The sequence below is a fragment of the Camelus bactrianus genome, chromosome 8, assembly GCF_048773025.1.
Source record: "Camelus bactrianus isolate YW-2024 breed Bactrian camel chromosome 8, ASM4877302v1, whole genome shotgun sequence".
NCBI classification, from domain to species: domain Eukaryota; kingdom Metazoa; phylum Chordata; class Mammalia; order Artiodactyla; family Camelidae; genus Camelus; species Camelus bactrianus.
Window position 1 is genome coordinate 15,837,257 of NC_133546.1, and position 22,081 is coordinate 15,859,337.

The window sequence follows — 22,081 nt, forward strand, 5'->3', positions numbered from 1 at the left end:
CGACATAATGGAGCTACATGGCAGAGCACTGCCACCCACCAATGAACACTAGGGCTACTGTGTCTCTTATCTTCGTGGGGAGAGATAGAGTAAATTTCCATTAGCTCACACATGTGCTAAATAACTATGAAGTGGCATTTTACGGGGGTGCAAATGGTTCTGGGGGGTACATAAAAGGACCTGTCCCCAGATCTCTTGAAAAGAGTGGCTCTGGGCAAGCCACTGCCCAGGCCACAGATCCATTTGTAAAGTGATTGAATTAGGTAGGTGGTTTCTAAAATTCAAAGCTCAAATATCAGTTATGATGAATTAACCAAGACCTGGTAAGAAAGAGAGGGTAAAGGCCTTTTCTTTCTTTTGTTTTCAAAAGTAATCGTTCATTGCCACTAGCTGGGCATCACAGACAAAATTTTTTTCCACCTTGAAAACTGCAACTGTAATTATAATTATAAATTATAAATGCCACTATAACATAGTTTGCACTTTTCAGAAATTATGTCCCAATTTTATTTTTAAAAATAGTCTTTATAAAAAAAAAGTCTTTTTTTCTCTTTCCCAGAACTATTTAGGGAAGACTCCTGTCAATATGGTAGAACACTTTATTAAAAAAAAACTTTGGCTTTTAAGGCAAGGTTTAGCTGAAAAGCTTTGAATCTGAAGGGTAAAGAAAGCTACTACCTTATACAAATTAGAGTGTTTGTTTATTTGTTTTTTGGTTTGATTGGCTTCTTGGGAAACAATTCCTTAAGATATAACTCCAAAATTCCTGCTCATGAGCATCAAAAATGTACTTACTTAGCAAAGGTGTTAGGATCAGCTAATTTTTTTTAGTTAAATAAGGTAAGGAAAGTCAGTGAGCATTCTGACAGATGGGGGTGCGGTGGGGGATCCCTGGTGTGGATGGAGAGTGTGATGTGGTGAAAGAACAGGGAATTACAAGTCTATTTCCAGGGCTGCTTGCTACTAATTCGCCCCGTGGCCTTGGCCACCTGACTTCTCTTTTCTAGGCATCTGTTTCCTCGCTTACACAAACAGGGCACTGGCCTCTCCATCCTCCTACTCACCTAATAATAATAATAAAAAATTCTATCCCATGGGATGTAGCTTTTATTTTAAATTTGACTCTCAGAAGCACTGAAGCTAAGACTAGAAATCAGAAGTTTACTGTACATCTCATAACAACTGTAGATCAGGCAGAGATCCATAGTTAACCTGAGGGGAAGCATGGTTAGCATGCATGAGGTCCCAGGTTCAATCCCCAGTACCTCCTCTAAAAATAAATAAATGAATAAACCTAATTACCTGCCCCTCATCAAAAAAACCCACAGTTAACCTGTGCTATAATCTTTTTTACAACTGTGGGAGATATCCACTTAACTGCAGAAAAGAGCCCAGATATACCAGTAGAGTCCTGTTAAATAAGATCATAATAAGTAAGGTTTTCCATCCATTAACCTATTTTCATTCCTCAGCTATAATTTGATAATCTATGACCATTAAAAAAATCACGTATAATACTGGTTTTCTGGGTTGAATTGTGTCTCCCACCCCCTAAATTCATATGTTGAGTCCTAACTCCAGTACCTCAGAATGTGATCTTATTTGGTAGGGTCTTTACAGACGTAGTTCAATCAAAACGAGCTCATTAGGGTGGGCATGAATTTCAGCGTGACCACTGTCCCTATAAAAAGGGGAAATTTGGACACACAGACATGCTCAGAAAGAAGCAGGTGAGCAGGAAGACAGCCATCCACAAGCCAAGGAGAAAGGCCTGGAACAGACCCTTTCTTCACAGTCCTCAGAAGGAACCAACACTATCGACATCTAGTTTTTGGCCTTCTAGCCTCCAGAACTGTCAGACGATAAATTTCTGTTGTTTAAACCACCCAGTTTGCGGTACCACTTGTTAGAGCAGACCAAGCAGACGAACACAACTGGCATCCCCTGAACAATGACGGCGCATCACATCCTGCATCCTACTGTGTGTCAGACACTCGCATAAACAGCCCTAGTTCCTCTAGAGCTGAAGAATGTGAGAGCTGGAAGAAATGAGCATTGGCAGTGAGCTGACAATGGGGAGAGGCCATCAGCAGCAATTTTTTTTTTTTTAGTTTTAAAAGTGCCCTCATTCCCCCTCCACTCCAGCAAGCAGTATAACACAACTGATTCAACAAAGCACACAAAATACAAAAAGAATTATAAAAACCGAAAGAAGCCCAGTGATGGGGAGGATACACTTGTGGGAACACCCGCGGCTCTGTTTTCGGTCAAGGTATCATGTGTGCTGATTTCAGCCTAAGAGCTGGGGTCGCTCTGTCATCCTGCCAGCCCCTCTGCAGGGCATGCCAATCCAAGCATTTACAATATACCCTGTTATTAATTTTAAGAATTTTTTTCCAAATGAAAACAAATGCAGCAATAATGTGTTATTTCATGTTACAAAAAGTTAGGCTACATTGATTCTCTTTATCCAAAATAAAGGGAGATCCAAAGAAATTGGCAGAGTAAATGCCCATTAAAACAAGCACTGATTACACAGAGCAAGTTGATAGTTTCCAAAGACAAAATTCAGACTGGATCCAGCACCATGACTCTTAAATGCCTTATCTGGCAAAGTTTGGAAGTGAGTAAGTTTTATAAAACCATCATGAAGGAAATGCAAATGTTCTGAACCTATATATTAACTAAAATCAATCTCCACTATCTTTCATCTTCACAAGCTCAGAATTAAACATCGTTTCTAAATATTGACAGTATTTATGGCTCAAACAAAGCTAAGACAAAGGCTGGACTCAGTGCAGGAAATAGGAAAGCTTTGAGGGTTAACTACCTACACCAGGCAAATGGATGTGACCCCAGAGGAGATGGGATTCTGCAAGATCTAACTTTACAAAGGCAACCTTAGAATGTTCAGTGGGAACTGATAGACGAGGGGTTCTGGCAAGTTTGTTGCTTTCAGAATAGTGAGGAGTGGAAGTATCTGTTGCAATGGACAATTAGTATTGAGCTGAGTTTTGCAACTTGGATATCAGCAGTTAACTTTTCTCCCTTCAGATTTGCCATAGTAACTTGTCTGTATGTTACTTGCATTAAACCTGATCTGCCTAACTCTCCCATGAGAGCTAAAAGTAATAACTTAGGCTTTATAGAGCTGTACGATATATATCTTTTGGAGAGGAAAAATTTTAGTTATGACATTCCCGTTGTGCACACCAAAACTTGAGTTTAATATTTTATTTCACAATATTCAAATGTTTATTCTTAAATGAAAGAATTCTTCGATGCAGTTCTTGGCATTCTAAATTGTTTGATCAAGAAAAGTTTGAAAAAGTGGAAAAAATCTCATCCATCTGTCAAGATTTCCTGAACCAGCTTGGGACTGGCAGATACAAACTACAATATACGAAACAGATAAACAACAAGGTCCTACTGTACGGCACAGGGAACTATATTCTAATAGTTTGTAATAACCTATAATAAAAAGAATATGAAAAAATATATACGTATAACTGAATCACTGTGCTCTACACCAGAAACTAACGCAACATTGTAAATCAGTTATACTTCAATTAAAAAAAAGATTTCCTGAACTAGGGAGGGACTGATGACGATTTTTGCACAAAGAGAAATAGCTAACAATTACGTTATTTCTTGTTCACATAGCTGGTTAACACACAATCGCCTTCTGGTCATGGGCTTCATAAAGTTTCACGTGGCTTAGAGATAAATCACGTGTGAAGATTTCAGACACTATGGCTTCCAACTCTCAGACTGTGATTTCAGCACAGAGTTTCTTCTAACTGCCTGCTGGGGAGAGGCAGCCAGAGGTGCTCGTGGAAAACGTGGATTTCTAGTTCCCTCCTCGGAAGGTCGATTCTGCAGGTGTGGTGGGTCTCAGGGGCTCCTTATCACCAGGCAAATTTGAGAAATATTTTATTCCCTGACTTGAGTGGATGTGGGAATCACTTGGGGTGGGGGAGAAATAGCACTGAGCCTGGGTCCACACCTAGAAATTCTGACTTTGTTACTCTGGGGTGTGGCCTGGGTATCTGGATTTTCAGAAGCTTCTGATTGATTCTAATGTGCAGATCGGCTTGAGAATCAGTGACTGCATTGAAACTATCGTCAGTTAAGTGAAATGTGTGAAAGCACTGTCTCCCGTTCCCATTATGATATTCAAAGTACTTTTACACAGTGTGTCTCGTTTGAATCCTTGACAATCTGTTGAGGTGGGAAGAGCGGGCATTATCTTTCCTTTATGGATAAGCAAACCGAAACTCGGAAAGGTGAAGTGGCTTGATCGAGGTACTACTAGACGCAGAATTACGGAACTGGTGAGATTTGTCCTGTGGATTCTACTACCTTGCCTATGTGTCTTTGCTCCTCACTAGCTCACCAGCTGCCCCAGCCTCCCTTTAAAAACAACACAAGACTTTTGGTTGCCTAGAGCATCTTGTATCAGAATTGATTTTAATAATAATACTAATAACAGCCGCGTCAGCAGCTAACATTGGGTCCTTTCTCTATGTTGTGCTAAATGCTCCACATATGTTATCTAATTATCTCAAAGACTCTGTGAGGTGGGCTATCATTCCCATTTTACAGGTGAGGAAACTGAGGCTTAGTTAGTAACTTGCTGAAGGTCACATTTCTATGCAGCACTCCTCTTACTTCATCTAAATCTCTTCTTATTTTCCTTGCAGCCAATCATATTTCAGCAAGTGGCAGAGAGGAAGGAACCTGATAAAGTAATTCAGAGGAAGCCATTACGGACAATTCTAGCTTTCCTGAATTGTATTGCCACTTGTAATGTGCAAGTTTCTAAAAAGAAACCAACGGGGGGGCTGAGATGGAGACTGTGGGGAGAGGTACCCACTTCAGAGAGAGCGGTCAAGAAGAGGTGACATTCAAGCTGAAAGAACGAAGCCAGCTAAGTGTGGAAGGAAAACAGTGCAGGCAAAGAGGTTTGTGAATGTAAAGTCTCTGAAGTGGTTGGTGCAGATGAGAAACTGGAAAAAATCACATATAATTGGAGTGCAGAGAGCGTGGGAGAAGGGGTGTGACATGAGGCCACAAGAGGTTTGGGGGCCGGGTCGCACAGCCCTCTGGGCTATGGCAAGGAGTAGGGATTTATTTTAGGAACAGGAAGCCACTGAAGAACTTTAAGCAAAGAAGCAGCATGATCTGATTTGTGTCTCAACGCAATGCCTACTGTGTGTGGAGAAAGGGTATTGAAGACAATGATGACCTTTCTCTTCTCAGCCACTACTTGTTAGAAAAGCAGAAATTATCCAGTAATCTGCCTATATTTTTAAAGCAAACTTCCTTTATATATATATATTTTTTTGGAGGAACAGTAGTTCTTTTACATTCTAAATGGGGCAGAATTATAGAGACCATCAAGCTTTAACCTGCCTGAGGACAGAAATGTATTTAACACTTTTTGTCAAAATAAAAGACAACAGAGTCCTTTCAAATCACCATCAGTGGTGTGCATGTCTTTGGGTCTCTCCTTCATCAGAGAAAAGTGTAGTGTTGAAAGTGAGCAAGACCCAGCCATACGTGACCTCATTAAGTCCCAGGTGGAGCACAGGGAATTCGGTGCTTCCTTGCTTTGGACAGGGAACGGTAAACAAAATGCATGGGTACATACCTAGGACAACTGATGGGCATGCAAGTGCCACTTTCCATCATAATAGAACTCTTAGCATCCCTGACAAAAATAAAAGTTAAGATGCTCAGATTGTTCCTGGGCCAGCTCAGAAATACGTCTTCCATCATGACAGAGTCTTCACTCGCCAGTGCCCAGACAGAGCCAGGAAAACAATAAAAGTCAAACACTTTACCCTGTGGTAGTTTTCCTTTCAGGTTTCAGTTCAATACAAAGCATATTTCTGTGGTTGAGTTATAAACTCCAAAAACAGCGGCTTGTCATGGAAATGCAGACAGACGCCTCACTGCAGCCGTGCTCCTGGGCACGGCAATAGTCATCAGTTTTAATGAGAGCTGTTAATATCACCTCCACCAGAATGGTTGCCCTGGGCTGACGTTCTGGGCTGCGCACAGGTGCTCTCAGCCAAAACTGTAATGTAGGTTATTACATTATCAATGAGGCGCAGATGTGCTTTCTGTCTGAACTCAAGGCGGTGTTCCTGCCAAGTGCATAACTCTTTCAGCGGGTCCAGGTCTGTTGGTATCAAAATGCTGTTCTAGCTCAGTGAACCTGAGAAGTGCCTTCTGCTTCTCTAGGACACAAGTTTAGAAAACATGCTTAAGAATGCAAGAGGCTGGACTCTCAAAAGGCAGGTACCAGATTTCTTAAGAACATGAAACATGAAACCCTTCCAGACATCTTCTGCTATTTCAGTCAAAGCTTCAGCCACTGTATGTTCATTCATTGACTCATTGGGTCTTTCTTGGGCACCTACCCTAGACAGGTAACCTGAAGAAGTCTAGGATGATTCTGCCAAGGACTTTGCCCCCAGGCACCCTATAATGATTTCTACCATTTCTCATCTTCTCTTCTGAATTCTTCAGAATTGTCTCAGGATTTGGGTCTCCATTGCTTCTCCCTGAGACCCTAGTCCTAACATCATGGTGTTTTTCTACAGAGTTGGATGTTTACCTAATTTTACATCCTTGGGTTCTCCTTTTTCCTAAGCTTGAAACCCCTATTCATTGAGCTTTTTGTTATTCAACTTGGTCCCTGGGATGTATCTGACTTGAAGCCAGATTTTTATTAAAGCTGGCAGCCCCTGCATTAAGCCTAGCATCCAAACCAATGTGGATTCCTGGGTGCTGAGATCTGGGTTTGAAAGTCACCCAGGGACCATTGCTGATGGGGTGCTGCACCTGCCTGTGTTCTCAGTGTGAAATCACCTGTCAAGGATGGAATGGTGGCTCAAGGAGAAAAAGGGGCTCTCCTTCACATAGGAGGCAGTGGATTTTGAATCAGTCTTGACTTTGAAAGTGACAGTGCCTTCCTTGCTGTCCAGGAAAACTGACCTCTTAGCCAGGAGCTAAATGGTGAAAAAGGAGGTCAGTACACTGGCCACCATGCAGTCATTCATTTCTAAGCACAGAGATGGACACAAGTAAGACACTGGGAAGTGTGTGTGTATGAGCTTGGAGAAACGTGCATTGTTTTCCTGGGCATCTGAGAGCATCCAGCTAAGGAAGACACGAGACCAGTACGGTCAGGACCTCGCATTATCCAATCCTCTGTCCTTCTGCTTGTTGTATACCCCCCGACTGCTGACCAAAGATGACAGAGGATCCTGGAGATAAAAACGTGCTCTTCTTCCCCATTTCCTTTCCTCCCCGTCCCCACCCTCACCCCTCACTTCAGATCCTTCCCCCTCTTCCTTTTATCCACATTCCTCATTTGGCTGATGGTTTGGCAGTGACAGGAAGAAGGGATGGCTGGTGGCACTAACTCTGTTGCCTGTCCCCTTACCCCTCAGGGATGTGGCCCTTGCTGGGGAGTGCAGGGCTGTACTGTCATTCCTGCCATCCAGCTCAGAGCCCCAAAGATCCAGGCAAGCTGTTCTACATGGCTGGCCTCGTGAGGAAGTGAATCTCTCGACAAGCAATTTGCTGCTGCCACCTTCATCTAGAGATGCTTTGCTGAGGCTGTGAAATGCATGCGACCCCCTCTCTTCTCCCAGGTTTAGTTTTCACAACATGTCCTGCTTCTACTTACTGTACATTGTCCTGTTTGCATTTCTGTTTGGTACTTGGAGTATTCTGATCACCTCTCCTTTCTCCCAGGCAGACAGGCACATGTTTTCTAAGTGGGAGGAAGGCAAGGACATAAGAGACCCAACAGGTGATAAGAGAAAGTAAATATCAAACAGACGTCCTTCTGACTCAGGAAGACTCGGGTGGGGCAGCAAGTCCCTCCAAAGAGAATCTGAGTTTGGATTAAATACAGGTGGAGGGGTTGACTTTCTGCCTAGGGATTTACCATTGACTTCTATTGTCAAATACTAGGTGGAAATCTTCCTGATGACTACCTCAACGGGAGAAAATTTGGACAACCCATTAGTATTTACAAAGCGCTTTTTAGGAGCTGTATCAACTATTGTGCCAATTCAAAACAAGGTGCATAGGGGCTGATTAATGTTGTTATTATATGACATGTTTAAACTATATCCTAAGTTTTTTTGGCAGGGGGTAGGAGGAGGCCAGCAACTATAAGATGATTACTGTGATAAGTTAAGTGATATTTTAAAATAATTTAGATTCAAATTAGAAATCTTTTCGAAAGAGTATTTCATACTGAAAAATTAAGCTTCTTCAAATTTTGGGAAAATTGAAAGGGACATTATGAAAATGGTATCCTCTGATCTCTATTTGTTAAATATTTTCAAAATATCATCTATTTCAAATAGATGTACATATTATATTTAATCTTGGACTAAAAACTGTGAATTCTTAAATATGCTATTTTGCTCAGAAATTAAAAATGAGGGAAATAATAATTTAAAAAGCCGAGCTTTCCAGCACATTGAAAGGGTATTAAAGTGATGAAAAGGGCCGCAGTCTTTAACAGTTCTTATCATTCCAACCAAAGGCTTCCCCTGGGAAGAGGAGGTTTGGCTCATTCTGAGTGTAAAGGTCACTCTGTGAGATCCAAAGTCTTCTCTGTGATAGGGAGTCTGTTCTCATCCATATTTTTGCCAGGCATTTCTTTTCTCTATCGGCCTTACAATTCATTCCTGCAGTTAACAAAGGTATATGAAGTCAGGTGTGTTCCGGCTCTGCCTGCTGGGGCGGACAGTGATACGCAGTGAGACAAGCTGCAGCACTGGAACCAGGTTCAGGACGGGAGGGACATGAGGACCCTTCAGGCCCTTCAAGAGGAATAGCTCACCCACCCCCCAGGACTGGTGAGGATGGGAGGGAGCTGGGGACATCGGCCCTTGCTCTGAAAGAAGAATCTAAGAGAGAGGTCTGGACTTTCTCTCTGCTAATACAGTTCATTTGAAATTTGAGGACAGTTTACACAATTGGCATTGGCAACCCCGTCCGTTCCTAGGCATTTAGCTTAGTCCTAGACACAGGGAACACCCTGAGTGCGGTGGATTAACTTTGGTTCTATTTAACTTTCCTAATCCTAGACATTGGTCTTGAATGACTCCAGGTTCTCCTGGGACAGGAGTTGCCCCACTTTGGGCATAAACATATCCCCCATCTTTGCAGACAACAATCTTTGAGTGCCGTCCAATCATAACACACAGACAGCCGAGGTAACCAAGGTGCACAGAAATAGGAAAAATACCAGGCTGTTGGCATTGGGACACGGTAACCATGAAATCAGCAAACATTTAATTTTGTTTGTTGAGGCCAACATGAAAGCTGCTGACTCTCTTATAGCAACTTTGGGACATTCAATGAGTGCCTTTTTGAAACACCTCAAGCTGAACTTGTTCTGAAATGTCAGAATGTTCCATTCTGGTAAGCGGTCAGCTCGTATTGAAGTTCTCCCTTTGTGCAGACGTCTGTGAAGTGCAGCTGAAATGTGTAAGGGGAAAGGAAGAGGACAGAATGAAAACTGGACACTGGGAGTCGGTAGACAGTGAAAACATTCTGAAGTTTTTCCGGTTGGTTTCAGACTGAATTCACAATCAAGGGGGAGAAGCCCACTCTTCCTTTCCACACCTGCCTTATTTCTCTGGTCCCCTTCTCCATGCCAGGGGCTGCTTGGGCACCAATCTTTGCCTACTGAGTAAGGTAACCCCAGAACATTGCAGCCGGAGTTTGTAGGGGACTGTGTGCCATCCTGGACCCAGACAGGGATTCTCTAACCTTCAAGGCCAGGAAGCCTTCAGACAGGACCTGAAAGAAAAGCAAGCCAACAGTCTCAAACCTCCCCTCTTGCTTCTTTTCCCATTTACCTCCAATGAGGGTACGCTGACAAAATAAAGTATCAAGAAGTCATGATTATATAGAGGATAAATGAACAGGGTTTGGAGTTTTGGAGTTCTCAGATTTAAACCAAGGCTCCACTATTATTAACTCTGTGACGTTGGGCAAGTCAACCTTGGTAAGCCTCAGTGTCCACATCTGTAAAATGGGGGTAATAATAGTATCTGCCCAGGGGTTTATTGTGAGGATTAAATAAGATTCCAAATATAAGCCACTTAGCATAGGGCCCAGTCCAGACATATTTAATAAATGTTAAGTTGTTATTATTAATAATTGTGCCAACTCTATGGAAAAAAAACAGTGTTTTAGTTGGGATTCTTTAGTTTACTAGTTCCAAAAATTGTCCAATCTAACACAAGCAAAAAGTTATGTGCATTCGAACAAGTTAAACGTGGGAAACCAAGTCCATTTCTTAATTCATTTAATAAGCATCTATGGAGAATTTTCTGTGTGCTCAGCAATGAGCGAGTCACTGAGTGTGCAGAGACAAAAACAACAGTTCCCATTTTCTGGGAACTTGAAGTCCAGTGGAGCAGATCAATAAATAAACTGACAATGACAATACAGCATATGTGCTTAATAAACGTAGCTTGGCAGACCTGTGCTTTGAAAACACAGAGCTCGTGAGAGAAGAGCATGTAATACCAGAAGGATTACACGCTCACTAAAGTCTAACGTTCTCATCCTGAAGGAATGGAAGAGGGAAGTCAGGAACACAGGACAGATTCCTGCAGGCCCTGCCTCACACCCTGCTGAGTTCCCAGGCTTACAAACTCTCTTCTCCCCAGGCTGGGATGTCATTCTTTGGTTTAAAGATTAATGTCGGCCTGGAGCTCCTTAAACTCCAGGCCAGTCCTGCATAATTTAAGTTTAAGTTAAGTTTGCAGCCAGGGAAGCCTTGACCACATGCCCCAGACCTGATTCCTGCTCTTCTGCCCTGAATGTTAAGGATCAGAACTGGGCCCTTTCTTCCTTGCATCTAAAGACTCTACTCTTGGCTCTGAACTCTATGCTTATGAACTCCTGCTCCCTCTTAAAGACTTTACCATGACCTTTCTTGCTCCCTAGAGTAGTTGTTGTTGTTTCTGAAATAGCTTAATTAAGATCTAATTCACATAGCGTACAATTCACTCATTTAAAATGGGCGATTCAATGACTTAGCATATTCACAGTTGGTCCACCATCACCATGATCACTTTCAGAAGGTTTCATCATTCCAAAAAGAAACCTTGGTACCCCTTAGCTTTCAGCCCCTTCATCCTATCCCCCCAGCCGCTGGGAACCACTGATCTACTTTCTGTCGTTACAGATTTGCCTACTCTGGACCTTTCACATAAGTGCATGCTGTGGACTGGATTATAGCTCCCCAAATTCATGTGGTGAAGTCCTAATCCCGCAGTATGACCATGGATTTGGAGACAGGGCCTTGAAAGAGGTCATAAGCTTAAATGAAATCATAAGGGTGGGGACCTGATCCAACAGGACTGGTGTCTTTATAAGAAGAGGAAGAGACACGAGGGACGTGTATGCACAGTGGAAAGGCCACGTGAGGGCACAGTGAGAAGACAGTAGTCTGCAAGCCAAGGAGAGAGGCCTCAGGAGAAACCAGACCTGCCAAAACCTTGATCTTGGACTTCTAGCCTCCAGAACTGTGAGAAAATAAACTTCTGTTGTTTAAAGTCACTCTGTCGGTGGTATTTTGTTATGGCAGCCCTAGTGGATTAATGAAGTAGATTCATACAACACGTGGCCTTTTGTGTCTGGCTTCTTTCACTTAATGGACTGTTTTCGAGGTTTAATCCACATTGTGAGATGTATCCATACTTTATTCTTTTTTTTGATGACGAATAATATTCCATCGTATAAATGAACCACATTTTGTTAATCCTTTCATCAGTTGATGGACCTTTGGGTTGTTTTTACCTTTTGGCTATTATGCATAATGCTGCTGTGAATATTCACGTACCAGTTTTTATATGAACATGTTTTCATTTCCCTTGGGTATACATATCTAGGAATAAGATTTTCAGGGTCATATGGGAACTTTATGTACAATCTTTGAGGAACCGTCAAACTCTTTTCCAAAGTGGCTACACCATTTTACATTCTCACCAGCAATGAATGAGGGTTCCGATTTCTCCATATCCTTGTCAACATTTGTTATTGTCTGTCTCTGACTCTAGCCCTCACCGTGGGTATAAAGTTCCAGCTCATTGTGGTTTCAGTTTGCACTTCCCTAATAACTAATAATGTTGAACATCATTTCATGTGCTTATTGGCCATTTGTTTATCATCGTTGGAGCAATGTTTATTCAGATCCTTTGCTTATATTTAATTAGCAATTAATTTTTAATTAGACTTTTTATTGTTAAATTGCAGTTATTCTTTATATGTTCTAGATACAAGTTCCTTATCAGACATAAGATTTGCAAAAATTTATCCCATTCTTTGTTAACTTTTCACTTTCTTGATGGTGTCCTTTGAAGCACAAAAGGTTTAATTCTGATGATGTTCAGTTTATCTAATCTTTTGTTGTTGCTTGTGCTTTTGGTGTCTTTTTTTTTTTTAAACTTTTTTTATTGAGTAATAGTCATTTTACAATGTTGTGTCAAATTCCAGTGTAGAGCACAATTTTTCAGTTTTTTGGTTTCTTATTTAAGAAACCATTGCCAAATCTAAGGTCATGAAGATTTACTCATATTTTTTCTTCTAACAGTTGTATCATTTTAGCGCCTACATTTAGCTCTTTGATCACTTTTGATTTAACTTTTTGTATACGGTGTGAGGTAAAGGTTCAAATTCATTCTTATGCATGTGAATATCCAGTTATCTCAGCTTTATTTGTGGAAAAGACTATTCATTCCCTCATTGAATGTTTTGGAAATTTTAGTAAAAAAATCAATTAACCTTAAATTTAATAGTTTATTTCTGGACTCTCAATTCTATTCCATTCATCTGTATGTCTACCTTTATGCCAGTACCACACTGTCTTGATAACTGTAGCTTTGTAGTAAGTTTTGAAATTGAGAAGTGTGAGTCTTATTTTTCAGGACTGTTTTGACTATTGTGGGTCCCTTGAAGTTCTCTATGCTTTTGAAGAATCATTCCTCTCTGGTGCCTGCTGCCAGGATCTATCTGCTGGCTGAGGATCTAATGATGGCCTGCAAATCTGCCAGGCTTACCACATGCACTGGTCCCCGTATGCCTCAGTATTATTCAGTCTGCCTGAATAGACTTTTTCCAGCCCCTGGAGCTGGTTCTTGTGAATCCAAGTTCTTGATGGATACCTCGTAGAGGAGATCTAATTCCAAGCCCAGCTCTAGTGGTGTTTTAAATAAGATTGATACCTTAGGTCTGATGGCTCACTAGAGAAGCCAAAGAATTAATTGAATTTGATGGATGGCTTGTTAAGTGTAGACAGGTTGTGGCTGTTGTTTTCAAATTATAACAGTAATGTTGTCATACCCTAAAAAAAAAAAAAGGGCAAACAGTTGAAAAATCAGAATAGCCTTGTTAAAATTATAATGTAATTATCAATGATCCAGTGCATTACTGGAGATAGGCTCTTGTTTTCCCTCTGTTGAAAGAAGTTTTTATATTATTTTTGGAAATTAATTTGAATTGAGAATTCCACTAGGAATTTTTTTGGGTACCTATTGTTTCCCTTACGGTTTGAGAGGCCATTCACATTTTTGGAGGCATAATCAAGCAAAATCCTACTTTGGATCTAGGAAAAATTTGTTACATCATAAGGGTGCATTCATAGAACTGTATGTACCTGGATTGATTTTGAGGTTTGGCTAAGACTTAAACATGTAGTTTCTCTTTATATTGATCTTCTTCCTCTCTAAACGCGTACCCGTATTTCCAAATGCATCATCTCATCCTTAGAATGAGTCTTCAGACTGGCTACAGATGTCCAGGTTAATTCGATTTGGCTCCCTAGCCAGCTGAATAAAAGGTGCAACACCATGCATTGAAACCTGAGCTCTGGCAATCCTGACGCTCAGATTTTCTTCAGGTTGACCAGCAAGGGGCACTAAAGCATAGCATCTCTTCCCTATTTCCTCCCAACAACATCAGAGGTTTCAGTAAGCAAGTAATTGGGCACGAATCCGGAAGCTGTGCACTCTTACAGTCAGATCAAAACACTGGTGGCAGCCTCTTTGATATTTTTTTCAAGGGTATTGATATTTTTTAAATGAGAAAAATTCTGATTGAGCAAAAAGACAGCCAAACAATTCCAAATACAGAATCACTCTTTGCTTGCAAGCCATAATTCCCCTGTCTAGTCAATACTATTAGGTAAACCAGCAGAATCCTGTCATTGCTTCTCTGTGGATTGCTGCATTTTTTTCCCCCATCCAAGGAACATAATGGCCTAGCCACATAACGAGTTCCTAAAAGGATGAACTACTTGATGTTACGATGACAAGCAATTATTACAGAGGCCTACTAGTTGGTCTTTTTTTCCTTCCCTTTAAATTTTGCCTGCCTATTTATTTCCATCAGCTAGTTAGGATGACTCTTTTATTGTTTCAAATAAAGGATGCAATCTATATGCTAGGCACACATTATGAATAATTCCTGTCATAACAAGCCACGAATGTCCTTCAGAGCCTGGCACGAAGTTACTGGGGCTGTTTAGTATTTGGTAATGGGCTTTTCTTTTTAATTTTAGCTTTGATCCATGTTTAATCACCTCAAGGTATTGAAACACTAAGAATGACAGCATTCAATAATTAGTTCACCAAGCTGGAAACACATGCCCATTATTGTTTCTTTCTAAATCAAAGAAATAGTTTCTGGAAGCTCTGTCCACTTATCAGTATTATAGAGACGATGTGTGCAAAGGCAATTATTCAATATTAATGTTCAATTACAGGTCAATCAATGTATAATACTTTGAGAAAAATTCATGCTTTTTTCAAACCGATTTTCTAGGTTTTTTGGACCTTATTATTTACTGACTAAACTTCAATAAAGAAAAAATAAAAAAGAGAGAACTGTGTATTAAAATGGATTACACACTTCTTCACCCATCTCATTATAGCCCTCTTCCCCTTAAATACAACCCTAAGCCTCAAATGGCTGATTACTTAAGAACCCTTAAGAAGTCTTAGCTAAATGATGGACAGTTCAGAGTATGATTTCTAATATTTTCCCTCTGCTAGCCAGAATTAGAAATTGGAGGTTGCAGAGCAAAGATTTTTAGAGGCAGATATCAAGAATGAAATGAAAAAGAGCAAGAAAAAAGAAAAGACCGTGGATTCCTTGTTCTCTGAGTAACTCCAAAGAGGTTCCGTCTTAGTTCCTCGAGATGCTCCTGATACATGCAGGTGATGTGCCCCTTCCACTCCGGGGGCCTTCCTTCTCTCTGACCCAGGGGGGTGGACACAGAGGCTACAGGTGTCTGGCATGGTTAAGGGTACAGGCCCTGGAGTTAGTTTGCTGGCTGTATATTCTGGCTGTGTGACTTTGGGCAAGTGACTTTCTTATCTAAGCTTCAGTGAGTTTCTCTGTACAGTGAAGACTCACTCATTCACTTGACAAGTATTTATCAAATGCCTGCTCTATGCCAGGCACCGTTCTAAGCATCAGCTGAGAGGATGAATGCAAAGACTTAACACTGTGAAAATAGATAACGGCTGTTACTACCTGTGGAGGATCCACTGTGTGCGGACCCTGTGCCCATACACTTTGGGCAGTTACTTAACCTCTTTCTGCCTCAGTTTTCCTCATGTGTGAGGGGAGATTCTTGTCTCATATGGCTTTTGTAAGGTTTAGATGAGGTCATGTATATTCAATCAGTGCCTGGCACGGAATAAATGTTATATAAATGTTTGTCATCACTACCTCAGTTTCTAAGTAACAACTTGCAGAAGTAAGCATTGTTGTCATCACTTTGAGGATGAATTTACTGAGACTCAGGGAGGCAAGGTAAATCGGTCAAGGTCAATGGCTGGTAAGCTGCAGACTGGTAGCCTTACCTACCTGGACTCAAAGCTTGTCTATGCTTTTCCCACAGAAGCTTGGTGCCTCCTAGAAGCATCGAACGCCCTGCTTGCGATCACACAGACTGTTTATACATGAACTTCCTTGTAGCTCTGAGATGCTACTCCCACTTCCTTCCTCTGGGTCTCTCCTATCAGTGTGCCTGTGGGCAGGTACCTGTGTGCATGTGTGCATGCACACACACACACACACACACAAACACACACACTCACATCCACCATCTTTCCACTAACCATTCATTCTGAGCTGTGGCTTCTCTCCTCATAGAAATTATACCACCAGTTATGCATTTAGTTGAGTTGCCAGCCGCTGCCCTAGAATTTGTATACTTTTTGCTCAGCAACAAGTAAAACATGTAAAGTTAGCTTTCCAGTCTGTGGGATTTCTCAGTGAGAAAGCTGTTTTGCCGGCTTGCTCACTCACTCACTGGTTCATCCTGTCATTAGTCACTCATCAAACGTTCGCTGTGAACCAGGTGCTGTACTAGGTAAAGTCTTAAATTTTTATTAACCATGCACTATGTTTTTTTCAGTATGTAAAATATTGGATCCCAACTGTAGAACTTAACAAATTACTTTAAAAGGACAGAATGCAGGAAAAGACAATCCTTGTTTGCTTGCTTTTCACATGCCCGGTGGTGATCACTGACTGTCAGAAGAAGATAGGTCTATCAACACCTCATAGCTTAAATCAGGAGCATATTTTCTCACCATGTCCTTTGTGTATTTTCCCTTGGGAAACACACAGCTACAAATTACATGGTGATGCTTTAGTGCCAAGTGAATCTCCCTCTGAGAATCGTGGGGGAAGTGATTGCTTTAAAAACTACTCTTTTTAACTTGATGAAGCTGCAAATGTTGCAAATGTTCTAAAGAGCACATTATACCAATTGATGATCAATTTGTAGAAAATGAAGTTCCATAGTCAAATAAAGTAATTGCTTCTTTTATAAAAAAAAAAAGGACAGGCACAGTTCCGTTCTCCCCTCCCCCACAGTGTACCTGAATTAGGAGGGAATTGATTTTGAGGATTTGTACTCATATGGCATGAATTCTCAATTTTATGCCCCCAGATAGCTGTCAGTTTTGAGAATGCATTTACTGTGCGTTGTTTACTTAGCATCCATTCTTTCTTCTTTTAATAATATTTCCATCCTCCCCTGGGGAAAGGTTCATCCTAGTTCTTGAATGAAAACAAAACAAAACAAAATAAGACAAAAAACAAATAAGAAAATTTCCTTATTGCCTTCTCCCCTAGTCTTTTGGAAATGTGGGCTATGACTACTGCTTGTCGCTACCCTCACTGGGCTTCTTCCCTCGGTTTCTTTTTGGGGAATGTCCTAGAAGGTAGTATTGCTTCCACTCAGCTCCACTATTTGGAAATGCATAGAGCATTGTAAAAGGAATTTTAACTATTCCTGACTTGCATTAATTGTCACTACTTAGAGGTTACCATGAGGTTTCTGCCAAGAATTTGAAATAAGGGACGAACACTGAGAGTTAAATTGCAAAATCAATGTATATTGCATTCGAGAGATAGACAAAGATACGCACAAAGTGCCTTAAAAAGAGAGACTTGTTGAAAGTATTTACTAATCAAAATGCTCAGAACCGATGCTACAGTCCCAGCTTTAATCCTCTTGTTGCTGGAATGTGGCAAGGTCTAGGGGTTCCCAGGGAGGGTGGGGCCAGGATGGACAGTGTGACAAGAGTTAGAATAGCAGCCTTTTATCAACTAGTATAGAAATGTTTCTATAATTTAACAACTGGTTTGCAGGGGTGGATTTACCAAGTGAATGGGCCCCCTCTTGCATGGGAATCTGCCTGATAAATCTTCTCTCTTTTACCTAATGTTGATACATAAAGGGTAGTGTTTTTTTTTTGGGAGGGGGCTAGGTTCATTTATTTATTTTTATTTTTTAAATGGAGGTACTGGGGATTGAACCCAGGACTTCATGCATGCTAGGCATGCACACTACCACGGAGCTATATCCTCCCCTACCAAGGGCAGTGTTTCTAGAAGGGGTCCCACAAACTTGTATGAGCCTTAGGCCACCACAAAATCAGGTTTTAGACCCCCAGGATGGCCATAACCATGCACACCAGATGACCCTCAGCCCAGTCACCAGGGTTGGATGGCGACTACGGAAGAGGCTGGGATGGGCTGGCTCTGGCTGTGCCCATATTGGTGCTCACTACCCACTGCAGTGGGTGGTCTTGTCCAAAGCTCTGACTTTTTCCATCATAGTGTCAGTTTTACCCACTTTAGGAGGTGGATTCACAAGCCTATCATTACAATTATAGCTTGGTGTCATTATAAATTCTTATGACCTTTCACACAAATTTCTCCTATTGCATGCCTACAAGAAACCTGGGGATTATAATTTAGCTCCTGCTGTGGCCACCTTTGATATGCTGGCCATTGGCTTTAATGGTGTGGTCCCTTGGGCAGCTCCATTTCTCAGGAAAAAATGAATAAACTGGCCCTCTATTTCATTAGTCATTATTCTAATTACTTGGCCAAAGTGAGTCCACTTCTGGGAGACAACCTCTGCTAAGGCTTCAGAGCCTGTGAAGCCAGACTTGGGACCATGACAAACTGACTAAAATAAACATCCTGTCTCTAGAGACAGATACTCCATTACACTGCCCTTGGCCTTCTTCCTTTATTTTCAGCAGTATGTTTATTTCAGCAGAGCTGTTTATTTGTTCCCCCACTAGACTGTAAACTCCTTGAGAACAGGGGTCATCTGTATTCTGAGTAGTACAAATACATAACACAGAGTAAGGACTCAATAAATACTTGGTGAATGAGTGAATGGCCTAAGAAAAAGTGTGTGATATACTTTGAACACTAGTACTAGCAGTGATATAAACTTTTAGGCAAATTTACAGATCACTTAGTTTTTAACCAGTTTATTTTTTCATGTCCAAAATATTCCTAATGCTTTGGAGTCTGAAGATCTCTCACCTGGTGGTTTACAAGTCATACCAGAAACATTACAAGCCTAACCATAGTTGACATAAAGTAATCTCTTCCTTAAAATATGTTTTTCATGACAGTATGGTCCCGTTATTGTTTTATGTCTATCGGATCTGCAAATCTTTGGGGGGATGGAAAATCATTTTCTACTTGGCACTGAAAGCTGGTAATGAGAATCTAGTTATAGCAAGATTATAAAGTGACTACACTTCAGCGAAAAAATAAACTGACAAAAAAGAAAAATGAACCAGTCCTGGGATGAATTCCTTTAAAGAAGAATATGCAAAATAACCCCAATGAGTGGTCCTGATGGCACAACAGACACCGTTTTCATCACCCAGAAAAACCCGCTGTTGGTTTTAAAGCGCACGCACGCACACGCACACATACACACACATTATCCCACTACGTTAAAATGTTGAGACAGAAGTTGAGGGAAAGAAAACAATTCTAATAGAAATAGGCTTTTAAAGAAGAAGAACATTCAGAGGCAAATGAATGAACTGAATGATGGTGAAAGAAATAAAAACAAAAAGACTTCTACTTATTCACAGCTATACATTCCCGTTAGTGTTTGTTTCTGAGTCTACTGTCCTACCAACCTTCAAGAATATGGGTAATCTAAGAAAGAAAGAGAAAGAGAGAGAGAGAGAGAGAGAGAGAGAAGCCAGAATAAAGTACGAATGTGTGTGCGTGTTTACTAGGGACAAGAAGATGCTTCTCAGTTTAATTCTTGTTTTCTTCAGACTTGAAGACCAAACCAAAACAAAATTGTCCATCCCTCTGTCACTAACATGTCTTCTAAAAAAGAATCCTTCAGTTATAATGAACTACACGGCTGGCTCTGTAACTTGCCTTATGAAGGAACACCGGCAGAGGCAACCTACAACAAATTTACTATGGGGCAGTTAATTACTCTTAAGTTAACAACTATTATTTCCAAATCAGTTGTTGCTTCTGTTAGACTGACACTTTGTGCCTCTCGGAGGGCAGACAGGACACTTTCTAGGCTCAGGCAGACATCATCTGGTCTTCATCTTTGTATCACTTTTCAATCGTAGCACGATGATCAACAGTATCTGTTCTATAATATCAAGAATATCCACAACTTAATCACAGGCTACCTGGTATCATCTTTGCTTCCCTGATAGAACCGAGTTTGGGAGAGAAGCAGTCATTTGGGAATTGGGCTTGTATTTGAGAAAGAGAGGAGTTACTGTTGTTTGTTTTCATAAGCAGAGAGGAAGTTATCTAAAATTCTAACCCTCAAGAGCGTTTAACATTTCCTCTTTAAGGCACTGAGCAGCTGTTTCTCTTGGGAGGACTCCTGGAAGCCAAACGAGTTGAACATGGGGTAACGGAATGTGGGCTTGAGAAAGGAATGCTGAGATCCAGCTTGTAATCACACACACACACACACAAGCGCGCGCGCGCGTCCCAGGCCCCAGAATCTGTGAGCGGCTCCAATAATGTTCTTTTCCCCTTACATCCAGGCAAAGCAAGAATCCATCCTCTGTTCTGTCAAGGGGAGTGACCTTCTGCAGGTGGCCTGCAGGGGCTCATGCTCAGAGGAAACTGTGGGCAGTGGTGCCCTGTGCCATTGACTCAGCGGCCACCAGGAACACAACCCCAGAAGAAGCGACAGCAGCAGAACAGCAGTGGCAACTTCTCCAGACTGCCATGTGACTGCATCAGGCACCTCTCTATTACAGAAAGTGGGACCTACAGCGTACATCTTAACAGCTGTCTGGATCATTCCATACCATAGCCTGCCTCCTCCCGGCAGAGCTGCCAAGCGTTCCTGAACACCCGGAACACTGGCCCCTCTCCGAGTGTATTATCACTTACATCATCATGATAACCATTAACAATAAAACTTCCTGCCACTGGCTGTGTTCCCCCAGCAACGTTGGGCTGGGATATTCTGATCGGGTGGTCTTGTTGAGGCCGTGGGAAGGGCCATGCCCTGTGAATAAGGTTGGGCTCTGCTGCTGGGAAGGGAGACATCTCCCACTGTCAAATGTTCAAGGAAAACAGGGGCTCAAGGACAGGAAACCAGTGCTCAGTAGGTGACTAGGCTGGGCTTCCAGGAGTCTGAGCGCGCTTCCCTGCAGGGTGGGAGGGAACCATGACCTTGCTACGTGGGTGCAGGCCTAGAGCTGGAAAGGGCAGCAGGTAAGAAGCTGCACGTCGAGGGCATGCCATATAACCATGTGTTATTCTGTTTCTGCTGCAGTCAGACCCTCTTTAAATGCCCCAGCCCAGTCTCAGTGTGTTTTGAAAAATTCGAAGAATGGCCTCGGGTCAGCAGTCGAGAGCAGAGTTAGAGGAGGCCGTGTCCCTGACACCGGACTAGTGGTCACAGGAGAGACTCCAAATCTCAGCCAAGTCAATCCACTGGCCTCCCACGTGGCTACATGGTCGGCTTCCCTGTATCATTTTTCATCATCCATTTCCACAGCCTTCCCAGGAACCAACATGCTGATAAGCTCAACAATGGCTGTCATGATTGTTTAGAGAGCTAAAAGGTAAAATCCAGCTTTAAAGCAGGATTTCAAGCTTCCTGATCACATCCAAGTCTCCCATAGGATCTGTCAGCCAAAACATCCTGTTGGCAGGGGGTGCCCAACATATGGGGTTTATACCATCAGTAAGGGTGACAGTAGCATATCTTCAGTGCCAACAGGATAGAAACACAAGTTTGTACAGCATATAGCCACCGCTCGTGATCCTTAAGGAAGAAACCATTTCCCTCTCTGGGATCGGGCTAGTCCATACAGAAGAAAAACTCTTAACAAAAAAACTGTGTCTAGCTGTAGATGAACAAATGGCATATGGGATCCTGAGGCACCCATTGTATATTCTACTAAAGAAAAGAGATCAGAATAAAATATAAGATTTTTTTCTTTATAGTGGCAGCTGCCCTTTTTCAGAGAAATACTAACAGGATATTGAGGTCATCTGAACCTGTAAATCACCTTGCAAATGACAAACCCTCTTTTTGTGAAAGTTATAATAAACACTGGCAAGTGAGAGACAAGTGAAAGAGGACTTGGGATGGGTACAAACGCGCACTTTCCTTGGCCTTGAGAAATGAGATTGAACACGGGAAATTGGAGTCTTTGTTGTTAGGGGAGAGATTCTGAAATCACTG

The 22,081-nt window shown here is 41.7% G+C and overlaps 1 protein-coding gene across 1 annotated transcript in view; it reads right to left on the reverse strand.

Annotated features, from left to right (window-relative positions):
- SASH1 (SAM and SH3 domain containing 1) overlaps positions 1 to 22,081 on the reverse strand; it is a 284,627-nt gene that overhangs the window by 217,924 nt on the left and 44,622 nt on the right. The gene's annotated exons all lie outside the window — the stretch shown is intronic.